Genomic DNA, 14887 nt, shown 5'->3' with positions numbered 1-14887 from the left:
ATGTCATATTTTTAGAAACAAACTTCTGGCTCTGCCTGTTTCTCTTTCAGTATTACATCTAGCTATAACCTCTCTAGCCAAACCCTGGCCATGAAGTGCCCTCCAGTATTTGAATTATTAGGATTTTGGTTTTGTTTTTGTTTTGATGGGGTTGAGGCAGGGGAATTACTTCCATTATCATTGTAAGCTTAATCTGGTATTTAGCCCCAAATTCACCTAACTTGATACATTGATCTGTTTAGAGACAGTGGTTTTACAAATTTCCCAGAAAATAATGGAGGAAAAACTTTCATTGAATCCTCTGACCCAATGTCATTTGTTTTAAGATGTTATGTGGAAGGGGAAAGAAATGATGACTCTGCCCTAATTATGGAGTACACCATGAATATCTGGGACTACCATTCTATACTTCTGATGTTTGATCTCCTGGCTAGTGCCTCTGTAGGTATTTGACATTTTTTAAAAAAAATAGAATTGAATTGATAGGCTAGTCTTAATGATATCCATCAAATTGTATTACCCTGAATTGTATAATATGGTCCAGATATAAAAAGGCAACAAATGGAAGATGATCTTTTAGAGCCAGTGTGGTCAAGGATAGTGAATTAAATTTTGAGGTATATATATTCCCATAGCTTTTCAAAAGTACTTAAATATAGTGTTACAAGACCTCTTAGATCAAGAGATGGTAGTCAAACTCTGTAATACTTTCATGGACTACCAGAACCTGCTCCAGCACCCCAAATTGATGGAAATAGTCCTGTAATTCATTGCCATATTTCAGTAAGCATTTATTAAGTGAGTTCTATGAGTGGGGTACAGTGTTAGGCTCTGGGAATACAAAGACAACAATGAAAACAATCTGATCTTTCAAAGAGAGGCTACAATATGTATACAGAAAAGTAAATGCTAAGGAATTTGAGGTAGAGGACAATTAATTAATTAATAATGAAATGACAGGGAATGGGTGAATCTGAGAAGGTTGAACAAAGGAAAGAGCTATGCCTTGAAGGAAAGGAATTTTAAGTCTTACTCATTCCAACACCACACCTCAAGTGTCAATATCCTCCCTTTCAAAGTATCTTATAGTTAATTACTTCACTTTTATTTGTGTTTATTCAGCTTATACTTACCTGTGTCTTCAACTGCTTTCTCACTCATTAGAATGTAAGTTTGAAATTAGATATTATTTAATTTATTTATCTCTAACACTTGACACAATACCTGGGAGCAGGAACTTAATAAATGTAGTGATTGAATGATTGATTGAATTTCAGATCTTCCATTGTCTACCTGTGTAACTAGGTAAATCATTTCCCTTCCCTGCAAAATGAGGAGCTTGACTTCTATAGCTCTAACTTTGTGAAGAAGGATTGCATTCCAGCCATGGGGAATGGCTTGTATGAATACATAAAGGATGGGATGTCAAGGTCAGGAAATAGTTAATAACACAAGTTGACTGGAATACATAATTTTTGCCATGCGACAGAAAGGGCTGGAAGGGCTTGAGTCCAAATCACGGAGGATCTTAGAATGTCATGCTAAGGAACTTTTCTGTTATTCTAGAGCCATTAGGAAACCATCCTACACTCTGGAAACAGGAGAATAAAATGGTTAGTTCTGTGTTATAGCTAAGTAGTAAACAGCTTAGTAAGATGAGAAATTTCAAATAGGAAGAACAATTCAGAAGTCACTCTAGTAATCCATATGTGAGGGGGAGATAGGCTTGAATTATAGTAGAAGTTGTTTAAAGAGAGGTACTGTGGAGGTAAATTCAGCTAGTTTTAGTAACTGATTTAATGCCATTATAGCTAGATGATGGGGCAAGAGGTGGTAGTACTCTGAATAGAAAGAAAAAAAGAAGTTTGTATGAGATTCTAGTTTCATGGGTATAACATACTCACCAAATACCAGTATTTGAAATAGTCACAGAAGCATAAACTTGAGAATCAACCAATGAATAAGCATTTGTTAAGCACCTGCTATTTGTCAGTCACTGTATGAGAGAACTAAAGAATAAGAAGTAGGTAAAATAGTCCTTGCTCTTAAGGAGATTATATTGGAATGGGAGAGATGGTTTGGGAGTCAGAATACGATATACATACCACGGTAGAAGTTTGTTTCCATCAGCATTATCTCACCAAACCATAGTCTTCACAGCCAGAATATCTTCCAGAGAAAGGATTAGATTTTTTTCCCCTAATAGTCATCAATTCAGTATGACAAAGATTTTTCTCTCATGCTCAAAGGTCCACATAACAATGCAGGTTAATGCAGTTTGAAATTAAAGGATAGAAATCCAAGGAAGCAGACCATATCAAAAAATCATCTCCTTTAGGTTTCTGGTAGGATGCCAGCTAATCTTCCTATAGACATCTTTAGCTTGAACTTCATTCCAATTCTGCTCAAAGCTCCTAGTCTCTTGTCTTAGTCCCTTAGATTTGGTATGCCTGAGGAACTCATTCCTAACCTGGCTAGCTCTTTGACTTACATGTATATTTTTAGATTCTACTCCTTTTTTTCCAGGAAGGTGTTCAGATTAGATTGCTTTAATAATTACCAAATTCAGCTTCCTCTGGGGACATCTAACAAGGGATGACAATATTCAACCATGAAACTTGCTGATGCATGTTAACTTAACCAACAACATTCTTCATTACTATAGTGTTCTTTATTCCTCCACCTAGTGCATAGTTCTAAACTCCTTGTTTTCTTTTCAAAAGGCAACCTGCCCTTCACCACCAAGGTTGAGGGCAGATTCTGTGAACCTTTATCCTATCCATGCTGCACTCAGTCAGAAAACACCTGCTAATAATGACTAGTTCTAATCATTTTTTCAAAGCTCTCCTGAATATTCAACTGGTGAAAACTCTCCAACCATAAAAAAAAAACTATCTCACAATTAATTTTTCATAATTTAGATAGGCTTAATGTAAGAAGGATATCTGACTTAAAGTCCTGGAAATGAAAGATTCTTTTAAATGATAGCCAACCCTCCCTTTTTGCAATCTTCTGTCCAAACCCTAAAATGATTGTTTCGATTTCTTTATCTTACTGTTTTATTCTTGAGACTTTAGAATGTCAGACTTTGTTTAATTGTTAACAGTTCTACAGATTTCTATTGCATTAACAATAATTCATTAATGAGAACATGAAGGATTTTCTTTGTATGTTATATTCTGTGTGACAAATACTTTGCCTTAACCTCAGTGTTACTGTTCTTTGCTACTCTCTCTGTAAGACTGAATTCCTTTTCACTCCATGCCTTACATATGAATAAGAAGCCAAATGACCTCTAATGGGTCATTAATTTGACCTCCTATCATTTTCCACTTTGGCAGAGATAATACTCAAAGAAGTATTCCTACAATCAAATGAAATCTATGTCCTTCAGACAAAGCTACAATTATAATCCACTCAGATTCATTGTCTCAGCACTTTCATTTAAAAAAAAATTAGCATTCTTTTCAGAAATACTTCATCATTATACTTTTAACAAATTAATATAAAATTCAGTTAGGTATATTAGTCTTAGGAATGCTTTCTCTATCTATATGGGGTAAAGTATATAAAAATGCTAGTACAGACTCTGAGAAATGGAAAGTTTTGAATCAAGGTGCCAGAAGAAAGGAAGATAATTGTTATGGAAACAAGAAGCTATCCTAGAGTACATCTAACTCCTGCCTCAAATAATAAGAAACTTTCCCTCTTTCATGTGAAAAATAATAGCTTTAGGCAGCAGCATGCTGGTTAATGTTTAACAATGGACTCTATCACAACATATTCATAATCATCTGCATCATTAATATTTTCTTCATTTTAAAATTCTAGATAATCAAAACAATAAATTAATCCCTGACTTATAGTGTTTAGCAATGTCCCAGGTTCAAATATTTATATTAAAAAGTGAATGATAGGTTCTAATGAATCAATTTGAAATGTTTCAAGCATATTCCTGGTTTTTGGTATCCTCCTAGGTATGTTTTCATTTTAAAAAGCTACATTTGCAATAAATGAATTCTTCACAGATGAAAATGTAAGGTCTTTTAGGTCCTGAATTTGATAGTTGAGTAAATTGCTCTTGCTTTTTTGCCTATTCTTGGACTGCTATAGCATACTGATAATAAATAAGTGGACTTGCCAATATATTTTTCCAGTTCTACTGACTTAGAATCCCAAGCTGATAAAATCGCATGAAAAAAAATAGACATGAGAAGACTCACAATCTACATTCCCTGAAGTATAGGGAAGTTGTAGTTTGGGGAATGGGTAATGAGGGTGTTCATGGCTGATATGTATCTCTTTGTATGCTGGTATATATTGTATGTATACCTTATATGCAATTTTTGTAATACTTCTTATTCATTTCTGTGATGCCATGTGGTTAATTGTGGCTCATTAAGTGAAGTTTGCTTGTTTATTTATCCATTTTTATTCATCTTAAATACAAAATGAGAAGAAAAACATTTTCCATGTACACAGCAAACCATAGGAAAGGATTCAATTGCTTTCCAAGCTACCAAACTTTTATTTGCTTTCATCTAAGCTTCCTTTTGTTCTCTGTTGTGTTCTTTTTCTTTATTTTTCTCCCCCACCTTGCCCTAGAGAAGGCTACAATTAAATATATAAATGTATATTTATTTATGTGTGTATGTGTGTGTGTGTGTGAAAGTGTGTGTATACATGTGTGTATATATATATATTCATGCATACATTTGTAAATATTCAAATACATACTCATACACATATATGTATAACCATCCTATGCATATTTCCATTTGAACTCTTTCTCTAAAGGTATCAAGTAAAATTTTAAGGAAAAAATGCATGTTTATTAGAAGTGATCAGAATTCAAGGTGAACCCAAATAAATTTTTTGAGTTTGATCAAATGGGGAAAAAAATCACTGGAATAAAATCTTGGATATAATTACAAAAAAAAAAAAAATAAGAGCAAGAATTGAGTTCAATTAGAATAGAGGAAACTCTTATTCCAAAGGTTCCCTAACACAAATAGGTGTGCTCTTGCTAAGAAAATATGACCAATTTTTTTTCTGTCTTAAACATAATTATTTTTAACAGTAAAAAGAATAAGCATCGATAAAGCATAGCTTATGTTAGACAATTATAAAATAGTTGTAAAGTAGTTTAAAAGGTAATTACTTCCCTTTTAACTTAATATGCATAGCTAGTCTCCTTTATAAAGTAGTTCTCAGAGTTCCCCTATATAGATCGGTAGTGTAATATAGCAGTGAGAGCACGAGATTTGTGATCAATAAAGTTGGATTCATTATCCTAACTCTGTCACTTATTAGTTATGATCAAGTCACCTCTAATTCTTAAATACTCAGTTTTCTCATTGGTAAAGTAGAGGAGGGTTAATTAAGATCCAACCTATCTCACATAATATTAGGAGACTCAATCAAGTATTGTATATGAAACACTATATAAAGGTACTCTGTTCTTTCAAATATCCTTTACTTTAAAGGATGCCTCTGATTTAGTGGGGGAACTCTACCTTCACCATATCCTATCCTGATGTTTCAGTATGGAAACAAGATGGGGGGGAATCCATAAAAATTAAGTGCCATTATACCTTTGTTGCACTTGTATAGTTAAATCAAAATAAACTTCCTTTTGTTCATTGTTTAATAGCTTTTAAAGCAACTTAGAGCATGAACTAAGAGAGTGCTAAAGTTGCCTTCAACACCAACATACTTGGATACTTAATTAACACAACTTCCATTTCGTTCCAAAAAGAGCTAAGAGCCAAGTTTTCTTCCTAATAACAAACATCATCTTTTTCTGAACCATTATACAATATTAGTTCTAATACATTAGATTACTATATAATCAATGCCTATAAAATTCAGTAAATTTGTCCAAATAAATGAAAAAATATTAAACCATCTCCCCTACTAATTAACTGATATTTTGCCTTTAGGACAGTTGATTCAACATTATATATATACATGTTTAGAAGGCAATGATTTTTTTAGAGTTTTTATCATGATGTAGAGTATTGTTTTTCCTGTATGCATATTTGTGTAAGAAACTTTCTGTAATTTAACTCTGTGGAAAGAGCCATGAGTTTGTTGAATATTCATAGGTTTCATTTGAGATCTTTCTTCCCTAGAGTTCAAGTTGAAAAATATTGTTGATGTATATCCACTGTGACATAATGACACTCTTTTGCAGTTTTTTAAATTGGGAATAAAATATTAACCCATTTAAGTTTGGAGGAAAGGGAGATGATAGGGATTTGAAGGAGTGAGGAGACAGAATTTAATTAATGTCTAGAAAGAAAAAATTAATGTCTAGAAAAAAATTAATAGTCCTTACTAGAAGAGCAGAATAGGTCTGTCTCTGATGATTCCTTTTATGATTGAGAGGAGTAAAAACACAACATCTACAAATTTCAGAGAAAGAATTGAAAAGCCTTTATTCAGAGTTTGGTCCCTTTCACCAAATTGTAGCAAACAAAAAGCCTACTTGTTTCTTCTAGCGTTAGAGAGGGTAAGAACTTGAACCTGTACTTTTTTTTTTCATTTGGCTGTAGGCTTCTGCTATTAAGGAAGTCACTGAACTGATCTTCAAAGGCCAAGATTTTAGCATTCAAAGAATTCTAAAAGAATTCTCTATCTAGTCCAACCTGATAAAATTTCAGACTGTCTCCTCAGGAAAAGCAGATCCCCAAGACTGTCTGTTGGGAATATTAATAGATAACTAATGCTTTTTATCCAGTTAGACTTCATTAGTGTGCATATCAGGAAATACTTGGTACTGGTAAACTGGTAAGCAATTGTTTATCTCCTAGTATGTTCTGTTTAGACCTATGATTGCACTTTGCATGTTCAAACACTTTATTCTTACCTTGATACAAAAATATCTCTTGGAAAATATCAGTTCCTTTTATTATTAAAGAAATTGAACTTAATAGTTACTTAATTTCAACCATTTTTTCCATGGTGCTATTTGTTAGTTCTGTTTCATATTCCACTCAATATTGCAGGACAAAAAGCTCTCAAAATCATAAAGGCCTTAGAAAATTCATCAAGTTTAACTTAGCTGTTTGAACTCTTAAGTATGAGATACTTGTTCAATGATCAGGTGAGCAGGCATTCTATTGGAGCAACTTAATTGGATCAATCTTAACATTCTCATTATAAGCTAAACCAAAAATCAGAAGAAAGGTATCATGAAATGGAAGTATGAAATGTTTCTCTTTAAAGAAGCATAAAAGGAATTCAAAAACTTAATTTTATATTGTGCCTAAAACCAAGAAGAAACATCATTTCATGGGGCACTTGATCATTTAATTTAATAGGGTGCATGATAAGTATTTGTAAAAAGATAACTGTGAAAATAATTTTAGCTTTTATGCAATTTGATGCAAAGGATGAATAAGTAGAGAAATGTCCACAGACTTTGATAAGGACTTCCAAATTATGTCAACATATACTAGCTGAATGCAAAGCAATGGCTTGGAAATAGAAGATGATAATAAATATATTGCAAAAAATAAATCAGAAATGAGAGTAGCTGAAGTTTTACTGACTATACAGAAGCTTTCTACCTAATATCAAATATTTTCTATGAGAAAAAATGAATCACTGGTTATAAAAAACACTGAATGTGAATAATATCACAAAAAGTGAAATTTCTTATATATTAATAGATAAAAAATAAACTATATGTTACTGATATAGGAGTCACTCTGACCTCTGACTGTTAGAGCAAAGATGAAAATTAATATAAAACTAGGAGAGAAATAGTATGAATCGCCATACAATTGAAACTACTTTTTGCTGGCCTATTTAAACAAGGTTTTGTTTAAAAAAAAAAAAGGACATAGATATTGACTAAAGTCACTTTATGTAGAAATTTAACTAAAAAAAAATCTGTCCTAGAAATGAGGTTAAAAAAAAAGCTTTAATTTTTTTTCCTTATTTAGTAAATGCTTCATCTAATACCAGACAATAAAGGGAAAATTGCTTTAGAAACTCATTTGCAAAATCTTTTATGAAGAATGGTAGAATATTAAAGAATATTGATTCATAAAACAAAAAGAAACAGCAGAATTTAAAGAATACTGGACAAAAAACCCAATTTCTCAAAGTCATCCTGAGGGGCATTTAAAAATAAAAATGCAAAGCAGATAACTAACCAAAAATGAGGAAAAATCCAAGATATTTTATAATATTATCCTGTAGTTTATGAACTAGATTTCTTATTCAAAGACCATACCTTAAATCCAAATCACTCTGGCTCTCATTTATGGGCTAACAGTCCAGGCCAAGTCCCACATGGTCGTTGTTTGGGCTCTAATTTGCTCTGGGTAAATATAAATAGCAATTATTCCTGTTTTGGCCAAAATTTTTCCCAAATTGATTTTTTTTGGATTAAGAAAAAAAGTCCATTCTCTGCCTCATTTTTAACTTAGTCTTAATCACTAATTGGGTATTGCCTTAGTCAAATTGAGACCTGGGAAAGACTTTAATTTAAAAAGGCCAAGGTTTTTCACTTCATCCAGGACTATCTCCAGTCTCCAAATCTATATCATGCCACTGGACCAGGTGACTCTGGAGGAGAAAGTGAAGCTCATGACTTTGCACAGCTCTTCTTCACTTAAATCCAATTCACCTGTGTGCCATGGCATCATCTCCCTGATGTCATGATCCTCTTTGAGAATGTAGGACAAAAAACAACCTTTGTGAGCAGAGCTGCTCCAATGGGGACCCAACTGGGTATAGCTCTTTCTTTCTTGGTTTTTTCTTTCTTGGTTTCTTTTTCTTCCTTCCTTCCTTGTCTCCTTCTTTCCTCCCTCCCTTTCTTTCCTTCTTTCCTTCTTTCTTTCTTCCCTCCTTCCCTTCTATTTCTTCCTTCCTTTCTTCCTTCTTTCCTTCTTTTCTTCTTTCCTTCCTTCCTTCCTTCCTTCCTTCCTTCCTTCCTTCTTCCTTCCTTCCTTCCTTCCTTCCTTCCTTCCTTCCTTCCTCCTTCCTTCCTTCCTTCCTTCCTTCCTTCCTTCCTTCCTTCCTTCCTTCCTTCCTTCCTTCCTTCCTTCCTTCCTTCTTTCCTTCCTTTATATAGGGTATCATAGTCTAAAGTCTAAAGATTCTCTACAAAGAATACATTTTTTTAAATTATCTGAAACTTCCCAAGGTATCTTATGGTTTACTAGGTAGGTGCTTTTTCAAGGATCATGCCTTAAATCCAAACCACTCTGGCTTTCATTGATTGGCCAACAATGGGTTCCAAACGAGGTCAATTGAATGGTCCCTTGACTCAGAGTGTTTGTAAATACCAGTTGTTGAAGTAACATTTGTAGTCTGAGATAGAAACATATTACCAGTTGTCTCATTGCTTTTAGCCACTTTATAATAAAACACATAGATTTGTGGTGTAGTGGAGAAAACACTGGACATGTAGTCAGTTAGATCTAGGGTCAAACATCCCTCTCCATAGGCGAGACATGTTCTACAAGCATCAGAGTTCTTATCTATAAAATGAGGAAAACAATAGCACCTATCTAACCAGCATTTTGTAAAGAGTGAATGAGATGATGTACAGTGCTTTGTAAATTTCAATATAGTTGATAAAAGTAAACTATGAAGTATAACTTTTGTGGGAGTAATACAAATATTGTTTCTAGACATCATCATCTTGTTTGTGATACAGTTTGTTTTTTCCACTTTCTCCCTGATTAAATTTTGAAATCAATTTCTACTAAATTAAGCCAATGCTAACTTGATGTTATATTTTGGTTTAATTTCTATGAAAAATAAGATTGGTTTATCATTTCAGCTTATCAGAAAAACCAAAAAAGTCCTTTTTTTTAAAGAAATAAAGAATTTGTATAGTTATGATGTAAGAAATATTTCTTTGAACTCTTCAAAGAAGATCCTTGAATAAATGCAAAGTATTACAACTTATCAACAGTTATCCTCACATGATATCATGGTTATCTGAAAAAAAGTACATGGACATATCAGACAATTTAAAAATATTTACCCTTAGCTGACTGTATTTCTAAATTAGATTTACAAATGTCTAGTAGTACTCCCCAAACCTGCATTTTTTCGGACTCAGAGACACTAAAGGGAATTCAAAACTTGGGTATGTCTCTATATAAAAGGGATACATCCTCTTTAAAACTGTGTTATATTGTAATATTATCTAGTATAATCATATGCTCAATATAATCTTAGAATAAGAAGAATTCTTAGAATAAGAATCATAGATTTAGACCTTGAAGAGACATCAGAGATTACCTAGTCCAATTCTCTTACTTTACGCAGAGATAAAATTTAAATAAATGTTTTATGACTACAAGTCCAATGTTCTTTCCATTCGCCAGGTCCATCCAATTTTATAATTATTTCTGAAAAATGCTATAATAAATTCTATACTTTCATTCAAAATAGCATTTTAAGTATCTAATATGTGCTAAGAGCTGTGCTATGTCTAGGGACACAAGGGCTAAAATAGAATACTGCTGCATTCAAAGAGCTTACATTTTAGTTAGGAGAAATATACAAAAATAAGAAAATGCAAAATGTATGTATGTGAAATAGCCATACCACAATACTGAAGAACTAAAAACTGGAGAAATCAGTAAAAATCTATTATAGAAGGTAATTCTTGAGCTACACTTTGAGGAACATGAGGGTTTTTAAGAGGAAAAAGCAAAGAAGGAAGGCAGGTATTACATGGATAGGAATAACTGATGCAAAGGCACATGTGCTGGAGATAAATTTTCTGTATGTGGGGAAAGTAAATAGACCAGTTTGGCTGGAATATAGATGCATGAGGAGGAGTGAAATATAATTTGGAAAGGTAGGGTAGAGCCTGAACATTACATTTTGGCAACCCATTACATTTGGGCGCCAAAATATAATGGGCGGGCTAGCTTTCTGGAGGTTCTTTGGATGGGCCTTGCCCTCATCAGGATAGACACTATAAGAATGGTCAAGAATAGAGTCTAGATTCTTAATTCTGGACCAGTCTTGATCTTAGTGCAGGAGGCATGAGAGCCACCACAATACGGGTCAAAAATAGAATGTTTATCTTTCAGTCCTTCTCAGCTCTTATATACCTTATTGTAATTACATCATTACAGCATATTGATTATATGTGAACTAGAGAACCATTACATCACCATGCTAAGTACTAAGTATACATGTGAACTAGAGAACAATCATCTCATCAATTCCACTGAGTACAAGTAAACTTGTTTCAAGCATACTTCTCCAGAGTTCCGCCCTCTACAGTTGATACCACAAAATATTTGAATACATATCAGAGCAAAAGCCTAGTGGCTCATTTAGGTATGTAAAGAGATAGTCTTTAGTCATTCTGATTGAAAAAAAGCCAAGATAAAAGCAAAGAAAGGGAGAGTTTTGTATAGTAATAAAGAGAAAAATAGCAATCCTCAATCTACTGTGTTTTCATACACTAAAGAAATGTAATTCCTTTATTTTTCTTTCCTTTACCCTTTTTTTCTTTTTTCTTTTAAGTTATTTATTTATTTATTTTTAAATTAAAGCTTTTTATTTACAAAACATATGCATGGGTAATTTTTCAACATTGACCTTTGCAAAACCTTCTGTTTGAAATTTTCCCCTCCTTCTCCTAGATGTCAGGTAGTCCAAGACATGTTAAATGTGTTAAATTATATCCCTTAACTCTTTTTAAAATAATAGTCTTTTATTTTCAAAATGCATGCAAAGATAGCTTTCAATATTCACCCCTGCAAAATGTTGTGTTCCAAATTTTCTCTCTCTTTTCCCTCCACCTCCATTCCCTAGACAGCAAATAATTCAATATAAGTTAAACATGTGCATTTCTTCTATATATATTTTCACATTTTTCATGCTGCACAAGAAAAATCAAGTCAAGAAGGGAAAACATTTCTTCCCTGGAAAAAGATGCTCATTTTGGCTGGGTAAGTTATTTTTGGCTGCATAGCAAGCTCCTTAGCCTTTCAGAAGATCATATTCCAGGCCCTTCAATCCTTTAATGTGGACACTGCTAGATCCTGGGTAATTCTTATTGTGGCTCCTCTATATCCCTAGATTTTTTCTAGAAGCTTGCAGTATTTTTTCCTTTGTCTGATAGTTCTGGAATTTGGCCACTATATTTCTTGGTGTTTTGATTTTAGGGTCCCTTTCAGTAGGTGATCGATGAATTCTTTCAATTTCTATTTTATCCTCTGTTTCTATAACTTCTGGGCAGTTCTCTTTGATAATTTCCTGGAAAATAGTGTCCAAGCTCTTTTTTCCATCATATTTTTCAAGGAGTCCAATAATTCTCAGATTGTTACTCCTAGATCTATTTTCCAGGTCTGTTGCTTTCCCAAGAAAGTATTTGACATTTTTTTCCATTGGTTTTTTTTTTTTTTTTTTTTTGGTTTTGCTTGACTGATTCTTGGTGTCTGCTCGAGTCATTCAATTCCATTTGTTTGCTTCTGATTTTCAATGAAGTATTTTCTTCACTCACTTTTTTAAAATATTTTTTTCATATATCCACAACAGAAATACAATTCTCAAGAGTTCCTTTTACCTTTTCTGCATCTCTTGAGTCCTATGGTTGGAGATCAAATTTTTTGTTTAGTTCTAGTTTTTTCCTTAGAAACAAATGGTATTCATCTGTTTCATTAAATGTCCATTTTCTTCCCTGGAAGAAATTCCCTTGGTATTTAAATTGGTTTTTTTTTTTTTCCTGGCTGTTTGTAATATTTTTTCCTTAATCTGATAGTTCTGAAATTTGGCCACAATATTCCTTGGAGTTTTGATTTTAGGGTCTTATTCAGAAGATGTTCAATGAATTCCTTCAATGCCTATTTTACCTTCTGATTCTATTACCTCTGGACAGTTCTCTTTGATGATTTCTTGTAAAATAATATCTAAGCTCTTTTTTTCATCATAATTTTCAGAAAGTTCAATAACCTTAAGATTATCTCTTCTAGATCTATTTTCCAGGTCTGTCATTTTTCCAAGTAGATATTTCATGGTTTTTTTTCCAATTTATCATTTTTTTTTGGTTTTACTTGACTGATTCTTGCTGTCTCAATGAATCATTAGTTTCTATTTGTTCAGTTCTGATTTTTAATGAATTATTTTCTTCATTAGCTTTTTTTTTTTACTTCTTTTTGTATATGTCCAATTGAGTTTTTAAATGAATTGTTTTGCTCTATGGAATTTTTTTCCATTTCACTAATTTTTTTTTTTTTTTAGTGAATTATTTTCTTTTTCCAATTCGCAGATCCTACTTTCTTGTGAGTTCTTTGTCTTTTCCAATTCACAAATCATATTTTCTTGTTCACAAATCTTAATTTTTCAAAGATTTTTTTTACTTTTTCCAATTCACAAATTCTGTTTCCCTGCACTTCCTGGGAATTTTTTTACCTTTTCCAATTCATATTTCAAAGCTTCTCTTTCCTTTCCCCATTTTTCTTCTAACTCTCTTTTGAGACTTTTAATGGTCTCTTCTATGAGAGCGTTATGTAAAAGGGGACAGGTAGAATTCCCCTTTGGGGTATTGTCTGGTGACTGTTTGCTATTAGTCTCTTCGGAGTTGCAGACTTACTCTTTTTCTATATAGAAATTATCAATCATCCTTTTTAATTTTTTTACTCATTTTTTAAAGCTTTTAGGGTCTGCCTTCAGGGCAAGGGGGTTACCAGCTTCCTCTGCAAAGCTGGGAGAGTTGTAAACCAGTTTCAGGCAGCGAGGTAGAGAGTGCTCTGAGTCAGAGTTTCCCTCTCCCCCAACCAGAGATGATTTAGCACAGCCAAGCATGGAAGTACCCAGTGGAAGAAGCCAACGCCCATTTGTGTGGTTTAGCAACTGCCCTAAGGCTAGAGACTAAGCAGTGAAAATGTCACTGCCTCAGGCCAGAGCCCCTTGTGGGGCTGTGGGTATTAGCAGCTGACCAGCGAATAGCCCACCTCTGACTAGAAGTTTCTGCCAGGAAGCAAATCACCCTGAGAAAGTTCTATTTCCCCGACTGTGCAGATTAGAGGCTACCCCGGGCTGTGCCCCATGCCATGCAGGTTCGCAACTGCCCCAAGGAAAAGCCCTGTATTGCGGGTTGGGGCTGTGAGTTTGTGCTGTGATCTGTGCTCTCACTTCTGGTTTGGGGTTCTACTTAGTCTGCCTCTAATTCTCTCCCTGCCTGTGCTGGTCTTCTCCCTGGCCCCTGAGGACAAACCTTTTCTGGGGAGATTCCAGATAATCTTCGGCTGGTGAGTTGTTGTACTTCTAATCTTTATGAGCTGTAGCAGTCAAGCCTATTTTTGAGGCTGAATATAATATTGATAGTGAGGGTAAGAGAGGAGCTTATAAAGTTGCGTGTGCCTTCTCTGCCTTGTTGGTTCCATCCTTTTTATATCTTTTTCTAATTATCCAATTGAGTTTTTAAGTGAGTTGTTTTATTCTATGGAATTTTTTCCATTTTGGGAATTTTATTTTTTAGAGAGCTATTTTCTTTTTCCAACTCACTAATTCTGTTTTTCAAGGATTCGATTTCTTTATCCACTCTATCTTTAAATGAGTGGGATGACTTCTCCAGACTCTCTTGCCAAGCTTCCCTTTCCTTTTCCCATTTTTCCTCTAGCTCTCTTGTGAGAGCCTTTTAAATTTATTTTAGGAGAGTCTTATGTGTTGAGGACTAGATCATATCCACTTTTGCGGATTCATTTGGAGACAGTCTGTTTTTAGTGTTCTCAGAGTTTAAAGTCTGCTCTCTATCCATATAGAAGCTATCAATAGAGTGTGCTTTAATTTTTTGCTCATTTTATCAAAGAAGAGTCAAAACAAACTAGCAAGAAAAACAAATAGTCTGCTTTTTTTTTTCGGGGTGGGGGTGGGGGTGAGGAGGGCTGGATGG

This window comes from Antechinus flavipes, chromosome 3, assembly GCF_016432865.1.
Source record: "Antechinus flavipes isolate AdamAnt ecotype Samford, QLD, Australia chromosome 3, AdamAnt_v2, whole genome shotgun sequence".
Lineage (NCBI taxonomy): Eukaryota > Metazoa > Chordata > Mammalia > Dasyuromorphia > Dasyuridae > Antechinus > Antechinus flavipes.
This window is presented reverse-complemented; position numbering follows the sequence as displayed.